At 33.8% G+C, this 12,840-nt stretch overlaps 1 long non-coding RNA gene across 1 annotated transcript in view; it reads right to left on the bottom strand.

Annotated features, from left to right (window-relative positions):
• Positions 1–3,747: 3,747 nt before the first annotated feature.
• LOC123381486 overlaps positions 3,748–12,840 on the bottom strand; it is a 267,900-nt gene continuing 258,807 nt past the window's right edge. Inside the window, exon 3 of the long non-coding RNA XR_006588526.1 lies at positions 3,748–6,510. This is a non-coding gene — a long non-coding RNA (uncharacterized LOC123381486). The remainder of the gene's footprint in view (positions 6,511–12,840) is intronic.

Genomic DNA, 12,840 nt, shown 5'->3' with positions numbered 1-12,840 from the left:
AAGCTATTTTAGGATATATCTTGAACACCAGTATAGCTCCTTTGACACCATCTGCTCTCATTTGGAGGACTATATATTTAAGTCCCCCAACAGCAACTGGGCTCAAACCCAGTGCTGACTCTACAGTCCAGTTCAGGATAAATGCTGTCCTGTTGTTAGGTGTTGACCTTTAGATGAGACATTTAAATCCCCCTGCCAACATTCCACACCTTCTGCTTAATTGGCACAGCATAAAAGATGTGGCTGCAAGAGCATTCAACAGTGGTCATAGTTGCTTGCATATTATCATAGTAATAGAAGCATGTGATTTATTCCTTTGAAAAAAGAGTTGGACAATATAATCCAATATAATAAATCATTCTTGCTATGAGGATCATGGTGGCATCAAGAAAGCAACTTGCACTCACATTAGGAATTTTTTTTTTCTTTCCACAGAACTAGTCTTGCCTCATAATGAAATAAGAATACTTATCTAAGTGCCTAGGATGAATACCTGCCTTCATATGTGACATTTGCCAGTGAACTCCAAAAAAGAGTAATTTCTGTCCAAATTCCTTTTAAAACCACAATTCCCAAGTGTGGCAAGGGTGGTAAAACTTGGTTTTCAAAGCCATCAAAACAGACCTTAATAATTAACTCGAAAGTTATTTCAAATAATATGTAGTTCAAAATATAAATTACTGATATTATCCTTTGGATTGGCAAGGAATTGGCTGGCAAAAATCAGAAATTAAAGGCTTTTAACACAATGAGTCAAATCGTTCTTTTTTTTTTTTTTTTTTTTGCTGTATTTCATGAATGCTTCTGCACTCTGGAAAACAAATGAGTGTTGTTTTGTTGAATTGTAAAGTAGTTATAATGTGTTTATTGTGTGCTCAAAACTAAACTGCTGACTTCCAAATCTATTTTCTCCCAGCACCTAATACTCCTTCCTCCTCTCTTATAGTTCACAATAAATGTTGATGGCATGAAATTTTGTACACAGAGAATAAACGTGTGAATATGAATCTAGACTCTTCCTTACCACTGATGACATGGACATTTTCTATGATTTATTGAGAAAACATAGTTCTTTAAATTAAACCAATATTAATTGTGCACTTCCATTTTTCTAGGCAATATGCTAAGTAACAGATATAAATAGAAGGGCAAATAAGATGTGGTCCCTAATCCAAGGATTTCACTCCCTATCTTCACTGCTCTTCTGTGTCTCTACAACTATTATTTATAGCAAAATAAGCTGAGTAACACAGTCAAATTGCAATCACATAACCCATTCCACTTTTTGCAGCTGAACAGGTTGGCTGGAGAGTACTGGTGATCAATATATGACAAAGATGAAATTAATAGGTTGGACTAAGGTTACAGCCGAATTTCCGTGAAGTTGGGGGACATTTAACTATGTTCTCTATTGTTGACAATACAGGGCAAAAATGAAAAAACATCCATCAAGACTTCCAAAATATAAGACAGTATCATTTATGCATCAAGTGAACATTAATTTTTAAAAATTAGATGTAATGTGTCCAAAAAAGGTACAATATCTCAAGAAATTTATGTGACCATAGATGTTATCTTGACAAACACCATGGAATTGAATCCCTTCTATATAACTAGCATGTCAGCTGGTGGATCCATATTTGAACATTGCTAGGGAGAAGGAATTTCTTCAAGGCATGGTCCAATCCTCTTCTGAGACATTTCTAAAGATAGCCATCTCCACCTCCACCCCACCACTCCAGTCAAAACAATCCCTAATTCTTTCACATTCATCAATAATATCATTGATTTATGAATATATATCTATCATAACAATTCACTTTTGTTTCTCTTAAAAGACAGACCATAGAAATGGAACCAAGACTCTAGGTGTACCTATACAAAGAGGTTGACTAGGACCATCACCTCCTTTAGTTGAGACAATATAATGTTATTGATGTAATCTACCGTTCTGTTAGTGTCTTAGGCAGCAACTCTAGCTACACTAATCCAAATGAAACTTTGAGTTACCAGGATGTTATCCTTTCATATAAATTCTTTAATTCTGTAGGCCTAATACAAATCAGGCACAGACATAACCACTTCTCAAGAGTGTGCACAGTGAGCTTACCATATGAAGGATGCGAGATTCTAGACCTAAAACCAAAAACTGTCAACAAAAGATCAGCAAAATGGGATCTTTGTGCCAAACAGAATTTATACAATGTAAAACCCGTTTCATAAAAAAAATCCTCTTTACCTCTAGATCAGATATACCTTAATTATGACCCAGGTCCAACTTCAACATACCCAAATCCAACCCTTGATTTTACAGAGAAGACTAATTTTTCTTGGAAATATATTTCGAATTTTATGATGTAAATTAAAAAAAAATCTGCTTCTCTCTTACTTCATACAGAAAGAATGTGTCTAGAACACTCACTACTTACATATCTCATAGTATTAATATTTGTATTGTAATTGATATATTCAACAGGAAACTCTCTAAAAAGATTCTCTAAGTTCCTACAGAAAAGGGGATTTTGTTCCAATTTTGTATTTCTAATATGTAGAAAAGTACCTGGGGTAGAGTATATCTTCTTACCACTGGTTGAATGAAAATGAAGAATCTACACTCAGTGCCAAACATCAAGACAACTTATAGTTATCATAGAGATGTTGGGTATTATTTTACATATATATGATTTTACATATATATTATATATATGTATGTGTATATATATATATATGATTATATATCATACATTATTATTACCCTCTGTGGAGGTACATGGCAGGATTACATAGCTCTAACCTACTTCAAATTAAATATGTCAATGTGACTTTCTATGGCCAATAAAATTTGAACAGAAGGAACATGGGTCAATTTTGGTGAAAGCTTTTAAGAGACTGTATATGATTCACCTCAGTAATTTTTCCTACCACAGTGATATAATATTGCAGATGGGTGAGGTCCTGTCAGTCTGGGTCCTATCCAAGATGAACGTGAGCTATGAGTAAAATTCATATCAGTATAAAATGAATGTTTTATTTTAGGCCACTAATATTTGTGTGTAGCCTACTGTATGGGTACACAATCTAAATGTTCATCAATAGTGAATGGATCACTATATTCTTGTAGATGTATACAATGGAATACTACATAGCAGTGAAAATCAAGTAGCAGCATATATTAATATGAATGAATCACACAAATATAATGTTAGAAAAAAAGAACTGTTGTAGAAGGATATGTGTACTATGAAATACATGGACCTTCAACAGTATTAGTAATAATATATTTCTTAAACTGGGTAATATATATTCTTTAACTGGTAAATATATCTGATAGGTTATTAATCTTTTCTATATCATACTTTTCTTATGAGATAAAAAGGTTTTTAATTAAATAGAATTATATATTCTGTTGGATAATTACTGAATTCAAAAATCAAACTGAGACTTTTGTTAAGAATTTAACTAGTCTGGGGTACCTGGTTGCTCAGTTGGTTAAGTCTCTGACTTCAATTCAGGTCATGATCTCGCAGTTCGTGAGTTAGAGCCCTGTGTCGGGCTGTGTGCTGACAGCTCAGAGCCTGGAGCCTGCTTCGGATTCTGTGTCTCCATCTCTCTCTCCCCCTCCCCCTCCATCCCTCTCTCTCTCTCCCTCTCTCTCTTAAAGATAAATAAATATTAAAAATTAAAAAAAAAAAAGAATTTAGTCTAAAAAACTCTAAATTTCCCTCACTCCTCTAAGTAGAGCTACTGAGTGACAACTTTGAAAGCCAGAGCACAAGATCCATGATCAAGATGTGGGCTGTTCATGTCTCCCTACTATCAGTTTTCATCTTCCACAGCCACCAGTGAGTGTGTGCTGGGGAGCCGTTTAAGAAACACATCCTATGTTGATTTGCTAAGAGATACTGAGGAGGGTCGAGTGGCTGGTTGACTGAAAGAGTAAGAGAATGCAGTGAAAAGACGACACTGCTCAACCTGGACATAAGTGTTTACATTACAAAATAATTTATATTTCCAACAACTCACAAAACAAGACCTGGGGGTATTCCCTGCCCCCAATAATTCATTTCTCTTCTTCACCATTTTTTTGCTCTTCATAATAAGGAGGAATTTTTATTTAGTGCTACTAGTGGCACATTTGTATCACATTTGTAAGAACAGCTAAGTTATCAATGAAAACAGCTAATAACCTTTGTTACAGGATTGTTCACATCTAAATAAAGACAAGCATAAAGGCAACGATTGTTCTAACTCATTCAGTGGCTAAATGTCACTTACAGGTATTACTATGATCTAAGATACATATGGAAAAGTAATCGTATAGGTCTTTTAAAAAAAAGGCAACTGACAACATCTAAAATACTTACTGATGATTTCATTTCTTTGTTGCTATTGTTTTAATAATAACATAGGAGGACAACAAATCCTTTTTGGTCACTTAAAAAGAAAAGAAGAAACAACAACACCCCCAGAAAATAATTATGTGAGTACTAGGAATGCTATTATATAAGCCTTTAAATTTATCAAGTGTTTGCAATGGAAGACCACATATCCCATTCCCCATTAATGAGTATTATAAATTTTTAATCTTTTCCCAGTTTCACAGATGAAAAATAGAATCTCACTGTTGTTTTAACTTGCACCAAAAAGGTTTGAATGCCTTGTATGTATTTAGTGGCCATTTCAAGTATCTCTTTTGAGAATTTTCTTCATGTCTTCTGCAGCCTAGGGTCACAGAGCATGGAAGATGCCAAACTTTACCAGTAGTCAAATCTAATCCAAATAGCTGTTCTGTCCTAGGAGGTCGGAGAAGATGGAACCTGACATTTCGCTGCCAAGCCTCCTGGAGCTTGGCAATACAGAACTGTGCAGAACTGGATGACTACATTTTTCTCCAGCTTTCCCAACCAGGTACCACCTACCTGGCAAGAATTGGGAGTAGGGTAATGGCCACTGCCACCACCTACTCAACAGAGGCCTTCTGCAGCATGCAGCTGGAGAAAGGGGATCTGCCAATGTCTACTGGCTACCAATCCACTGGAATAGTTCTCCCACTCAAGAAATGTAGGAGAGCTGAGACCTGCCACTCCACTGCCCAGCCTGCTGGAACCGCTTTTCTGGAACATGTAGCTGTGAGGCAATAGGTGCAGTCCCGAGCACAAATGCCATGTTCTCATGCAAGATTCTGTAACCTCTGCTGAATAAATGTCCCTTAATGTGTCATAAGCCCTTTGATCCATCTCCAGAGACTTTACATAATTGTCTTTGCTCATTTTGACCAGCTCAATGTCTCTCAGGGGGAGAGGTTTTCCCCAGCTCCACTATAAACACCTTGTTTATAGTAAATTTTGACATAGAAAACTTCAAATAGTTATAGAATCTAAACTATCAATCTTTTTCATGGTTCTAAAAAGACTTGTTTTAAGTTTAGAAAAGACTTCCACATAATTGATTCAGATAAATATTAATCTAGAACCCAATTTTTATATTTAAATATATAAACCATATAAAATCTAAATCTTATTTCATTTTTTAAGGTATGATTTTTCTTGTTTTCATTACTAATTAGCCAAAATTTCTAGCACTACTTTTCATGTAATCTCTGCTTACTGTACCATTTTTAACATACACTTAGGTCTAATTTTAGATTTTTATTTTGTTCCATGGGTTAATTTTGATGTATGGTAGCTTTATCGATCATTTTAATATTTGGTAGTGCAAATATTAAACACATTATTCTTTCTAGATTAATGTTTCCTTCCTTGTTATATAGCTGGTTGTATTCCATAATTTCAAAATCATTTCATCAGATACAGCCAAAAATGCACTGTACTACTTGCATTACATAATTTATGATAAACTTGGGGAACTCTGATATCTTTAAAATCTTTATTCTTCCTATCTAAGAACAGGGTAGGTCTTTTCAATTGTTTAATTCTTCTTAAGTGTCTCAGTAAATGTTTTGTAGAATTTTTTATGTGGGTCTTCCAGATTTTGTTTTAGGCTTAAATTTACGTTGCTATTCTGAATGGCATTTTTCCTGTTATATTTTCTAAATGGTTATTGTCAATCTATAAGAACTACGTGAATTTATGTATTATATATTTTGTGAGAAGTACCTTTATCGAACTCCGTTTCTATTACTAGTCCTCAGGGTTTTCCAGTCAATTCTTTTATATTTTTCTAGGTAACTAACACTGCCATTTAAAAATAATTGTATTTTCAATATTTTTATAGTTTCTTTTTCTTATGTTATTTCCTTGGATGGAAATTCCAAGGCAAAATTAAACAACAATAATGCACATGCTTACTTGTATTATTAACAGGCACATAATATTTGTCACAAGGATGTCAACTCTCCATCATCCCCAGCCCAATATGCTCTCATCTAGCCTTGAACCTAAAAATCTTAGAATAGAAACTATTCCATTCCTTACCTTGCTAGGTAAGTAGCAAGTAGGAGTCCTCTTTGAGTTCACCAGCATCTTGGGATGTATCACAGAAACATCGTCCCTAGAGAAATGAATCAATTGGAGCATGAGATTTTAAAGCACCAAAATAGCACAAAATTACCTCAAACCATAACTGAATGGCACTCAGGCAATATCTTCAAGGTGCCAGATGAAGTCTCATGGTGTATGATGCGGTCAGGCAAACCAGAGTCAATTCCTTGGACTCTATCCAAGTAACCTTCATGATATTTTTTTTTTCTTCTAGTCCACTGGCATCAGCTTCCCCAAGGCTGTGGATTTACTATGAGGCCATTCAGTGTTAAGGCTTAGGAATGTGAACATCTAGATCCAAGGCTCCTCCTCGTTAGCTTTGCTCTCTGCACTCTGGCAATGAAAAATCTAGTATCACTCTCTTTCCTGGGCTGTCTTGATGAACTCCTTTCCTTGTAAGTTGCCTTAAGTTTCTATATATTCATTCACAATGAAACTACCCTTAATATTTTAATTATGTAGAAGGAAAACAGACACAAATTTAATTTCTATTACTATCTTTTAGGTACTGTGTAAAGCTATTTACAAATTATCATATAATAATAGCAACCCCATAAGAAAATTCTATTATTTACCTCCATTTTACAGATGTGGAAACTGAGACTTATAGATGTAAAATGTGCTCTCAAATATTACTCTATACTTTCCTTAATTTTTGACGTTTAGTTCAAACATGTGCTTCAGATTTAGAAGAGTTTTTATCATGCTAAGTATATATCCTTCTATTCCTACTCTGTAAAAGTGTTCTTTATACATTGAAGTTGAATTTATCAAATGCCTTTTTAGCATTATTTGCAATGATCACATAATTTTCCACTTTCTTTGATCTCTTGATATGATGAATTGTTTTCATAAATTTTCTGCTTTTAAATTTTCTTTGCATGTCTGTGATAAGGCCAACATGTTCATAGTGTATTAGTATTTTAATAGAATGCAGTATTTGAGTTGCTATTATTTATTTAGGGTTTCTGGATCTTTATTCTTAAGTGAGTTAGCTATTTTCACATTCATAAAATGAATTGGGGATCAATCCATCTTTTTCTAAACTTAATAAAATGTTCATAGCATATTATTATTTTAATACAGTCTGTATTTGAGTTGCCATTATTTATTTAGGGTTTTTGAATTTTTATTCTTATGTGAACTAGCTATATTTTGCAATTCACAAAATGAATTGGGAATCAATTCATATTTTTCAAAGTTCAATAACATTTTAAATAATATAGGAATTATAGGATTGGGGGAAAACACCCTCAAATATTAGCCTGGTATCGTCTTCAGAGTTAGCCTTTAAAAATCTTCTCAAATTATTCCATGAATATTCAGATTTTCTATTGCTTATTGAATTATTCTTAAACATTCACATTTTCCTAGCAAATTGTCTCAAATTAATCAGAATAAAAGTTGCTCATCACAGTCACTCCATATCTGATCTTAGAATCATTTTTTGCATCAATTGCCCCCTTGTTGACCAGCTACTCTCTGCCTGACACTGGTCAGAGCACGGATGAACAAAACATATACGGTTTCAGGCCCTGTAGGATCTTACAGTCTAGTGGGTAAGAACAACCAAACACATAAGCACACAAGTAATTACAAATTGTTATAAGTACTACGAAGGTAACAACCGACAGTAAGAGAAAACAACTGGGGTAGGATTACAGGGCTAAGAGAAATTCAAAATTAGATGGAGAAGTATGGGAAGACCTCACTATGGTGTGATATTTAAATCCAGACCTAGAAGACTAGGAAGAACAAGTTCTGTGAAGGAAAGTAAGAAAAAAAATCCCAAAATATTCCAAGGCAGGACAGACCCCCCTGTATTTGAGGTATTGAAAGAAATGCAAGGTGACTAAAACCCAGGTGATGTGGAGAGGGCCTTGTGAGGACGTTGGAGAGCCAGGCAGGTAAATGAAGCGTGTAGGTCTTTCAACAGCTACTGGAGAATTCCTATAAAGGAGATTGGGTACTGGCAACAATCAGTTCAGAAGGAAACATTGTAAATGACTGTACATAGTTCTTTCTGTACAATGCAGAATAATGCAGTCATCCATATCTAAGAATGAGATTATGTATCATAAGCATTTTGTAAATCACAGTAAAGAGTTTAGATAATTTTTTTAATTACTAGACTTTGCATTTTAACAGGTTTTGGTTTATAAAAGTTGGTTTATAAATAAAACAGGTTTGGTTTATAAATATAATAATATATATTTAAATATAAAAAAACAGGTTTGGTTTATCAATAAAAGTTAAGCAGAAAGTAAAGAAAGTTCCCCGATAACCCCTTTCTCTCCCACCCTCATTTGCTCCACCACGTCACCACCTCACATAACCTCCCACCCAACTTTCCCTATTATTAACATCTTACATTAGTGTGGTACGTTTGTTACAAATGATGACAGTTTGGGCAATTATGAATAAATCATAATGAATTGTTATTTATATCCATAATTTACATTAGGGTTCACTCTTAGTGTTGTACTTTCTACAGGTTTTGGCAAATGTTTAATGTCATGTATACATCATTACGGTGTCATACAGAATAATTTCATCACCCTAAAACTCCCGTGCTCTATCTATCCATTCATCCCTTTCTCCCTCCCACCACTGGCAACCACTGATTTTTTTACTGTCTCCATAATTTTGCCTTTTCCAGAATGCCATATAGTTGAAATCATTCAATATGTAGCCTTTTCAGACTGGATACTTTGATTTAGCAATACGCAATTAAAGTTTTGTCATGTGTCTCCATGGTTTGATAGCTCATTTCCATTTATCGCTGAAGTAAATTCCACTGTCTGAATGTATGACAGTTTGTTCATCCATTCACCTCTTGAAGGACATGCTGATTGCTTCCAAGTTTGGGCAGTTAAGAATAAAGCTGCTATAAATATTTTTGTGCAGATTAGTTTACGGGCTAGACATTATTTTACCAGCACTGGCAATCCAGCAATGAATTTTGAATATATATTCATTAAAAAGACAACCCTCTGTCACTGCTGTGTTTAGAATAGTGTAGAGAAGGCATGTGTGAAAATGAGGCTAGTAAGGAGGCTACTGCAATAATCCAGGCAAGAGAGACTCACAGCATGGACCAGGGTGGGGCTGAAGAGATGAGAAGAGAATTCATTGGGTTATATAATATGGAAGGACTTGCTTAAAAAAGGAAAAGGTAAAACAATAAAGACTGAGATTTCTGAGCTGTAAAACTAAGAGATGACCTCTTTGTTATATCTTCTATTGAGATAGGGAAGAAGAGTTGAGGAACATGTTTGAGGGAAAGCAGGCAACCAACAGTTCAACTGCACAAATATCAAAAGTGAAATACCTGGTTTACCTCTAAGAAAAAGTACCAAATAAAGAGCTAAATATACACATTTCAAGGAATGGACTTGGAGTGGGAATGTAAGGTTGGAAATCACAGATGAGTGAGTGCTGTTCAAATCCAAGGGAGAAGAGGGCTAAGGACCAGCAGTGAGGAGCTCCAATATTTGGAGTTCACAGAGGAAAAGCAACTTACAAAGGAAACAAAGGGTGTCCAAGGAACTATAAGGAAATCCAGTGCAGCGGAGCATAATAAAAGCCAAATGAAGAATGCTTTGAGGAAGGAAACTTCAGCCATCAATTGTGCCTTTTGAGTGTTTTTCCTTCATTTCATGTTAGTTAGGGGCTATCAATATTTTTTCTTAAAGAAATCAATTCTTGAGCTTATTTTCACTGCTTTTTTTCTTAAATTTATTCTCAGTAATTCCTTCTGTTACTGTTTTGTTTTTATCTACTCCATGCATTGAATTTTTTCATTTGTGGACTTAATTTGTTTAATAACTAAATGGTTTAAACAAACAATTTACTTCTGGATTATAATATTCTTCATTTACCAGAAAACATTGTGTGAACGTTTTTGCTATCATTATTTTTTAACTAGTGTGTAATTTCATGTTTTACTTCCTGACAATAACATAGTAAGAGAGTGTCTTATCTAAATTTCCTTCTTTTTGTTGTTGATATTCTTTATTATTGATATTGTTAATATTTTTGTTGCCGTTTGGCCAGGTAATACAACCTTACAAAATTTATGATTTGGGGAATTTATTGAGACTCTGTTGTATAACACATGATAAGTTTTATAAAAAACATTTAGGCCAACCCAAGAGAAAATATATTTTGTTTATGTAAGTTGTTGAGTTAGATAGGTTTCTATTAAACCAATATTATTGTTTTATTATCTTCTACTTTCTTGGTTTATTTTTCCTATTTCATCTGTCAAAACTTACAGATTTTATATAGTAACATTTGTACTATCATCATGATTATATATCCTTTGTATTTCTAATAGTTTTTATTTATATCTTAAGCTATATGTTTATTCATCAAATAAAGTTCATGACATCCATACTTCATTGCAGTTTCTAACATTCTTGCAATGTAAAGTAATAAGGCTTAATGGTTATTTGTCTTGCATTTATACTCAAATAATGGCTTGAAATCTACACTAATGTTAATTTAATATCAAGTACTTTATTCCCTGGCTTTTGTCTATTAACTTTACATGGCCATTACTCTTTAATTATTCTCCATAATTTTATTTTAGGTAACATTTTTATATAAAGCATAGAGCTTTTTTAAACTATTTTTATTTACTTTTTTAAAGTTTTTATTTAAATTCTAGTTAGTTAAACATAGTGTAATATTGGTTTCAGAAGTAGAATTTAGTGATTGACCACTTACATATAACACCCAGTACTCATCACAAGTGCCCTCCTTAATACCCATCACCCATTTAGCCTATCCATCTCCATCAACCCTCAGTTTGTTCTCTATAGTTAAGAGTGTCTTATGGTTTCCCTCCCTTTCTCTTTTTTTCTCCCCTTCCCCTATGTTCATCTGTTTTGCTTCTTATGTTCCACATATTAATGAAATCATATGGTATTTGCCTTTCTCTGACTTAGTTTGGTTAGCATAATACACTCTAGTTCCATCCACACCATAGCAAATGGCAAGATTTCACTCTTTTTGATGGCTGAACAATATTCTATTATATATATTATTTGGCTATTGTTGATAATGTTGCTATAAATATTGAGGTGCATGTACCCCTCTGAATCAGTATTTTTGTATCCTTCAGGTAACTACGTAGTAGTGCAATTCCTGGGTTATAGGCTAGCTATATTTTTAACTTTTTGAGTAACCTCCATACTGTTTTCCAGAGTGGCTACACCAGTTTGCACTCCCACCAATAGTGTAAGAAGGTTCCCCTTTCTCTGCGTTCTTGCCAACATTTGTTAATATTCCCTCTTAATGTAAATGGACTAAATGCTCCAATCGAAAGATGTAGGGTATCAAAATGCAATGCCTATAATAGACTCATTTTAGACCTAAAGATACCTACAGATTGAAAGTGAGAGGATGGAAAACCATTTATCATGCTAATGGATGTCAAAAGAAAGCCAGAGTAGCCATACTTATAACAGACAAACTAAATTTTAAACCAAAGATTATAACTGATGAAGAAGGGTACTATATCATAATTAAGGGGTCTATCCAACAAGAAGATCTAGCAATTATAAATATTATGCCCCCATCTTGGAAGACTCCAAACATATAAATCAATTAATAACAAACATAAAGAAACTCATTGATAAAAATACAATAATAGAGGACTTTAACACCCCACTTACAACAATGGACAGATAATCTAAGCAGAAAAACAATAAGGAAACAATGGCTTTGAATGACACACTGGACCGATGGACTTAACAGATACATTCAGAATATTCTATCCTAAAGCAGCAGAATACACATTCTTTTCGAGTGCACATGCAACATTCTCCAAAACAGATCACATACCTCAAAAAGTACAGAAAGATTAAGATCATACCATGCATATTTTCAGATCACAATGGTATGAACCTGAAAGTCAACCACAAGAAAAAATTTGGAAGGACCACAAATACACGGAAGTTAAAGAACATCCTATTAAAAAATGAATAGGTTAATGAAGAAATTAAAGAAGAAATAAAAAAAATACATGGAAGCAAATGAAAATGAAAACATGACAGTCTAAAACCTTTGGGATGCAGCAAAAGCAGTTATAGGGGAAAGTATACAGCAATACAGCCTATTTCAAGAAACAAGAAAAGTCTCAAATACACAATCTGACCTTACACCTAAAGAAGCTAGAAAGGGAACAGCAAACAAAGCCTAAAGCTAGCAGAAGAAGAACTTAAAAAAAAAATCCCAGTTATTTTTTAGTACCTATATTTTACCTGGTTTTATCTATTTTCTTGAATAATAAATAAATGGTTTTTTATTATTTTACATTTTGGTTCTTTGTATT

This window comes from Felis catus, chromosome D4, assembly GCF_018350175.1.
Source record: "Felis catus isolate Fca126 chromosome D4, F.catus_Fca126_mat1.0, whole genome shotgun sequence".
NCBI lineage: Eukaryota > Metazoa > Chordata > Mammalia > Carnivora > Felidae > Felis > Felis catus.
The sequence above is the reverse complement of the archived record's forward strand: the minus strand, read 5'-3'. Positions and strand labels throughout refer to the sequence as shown.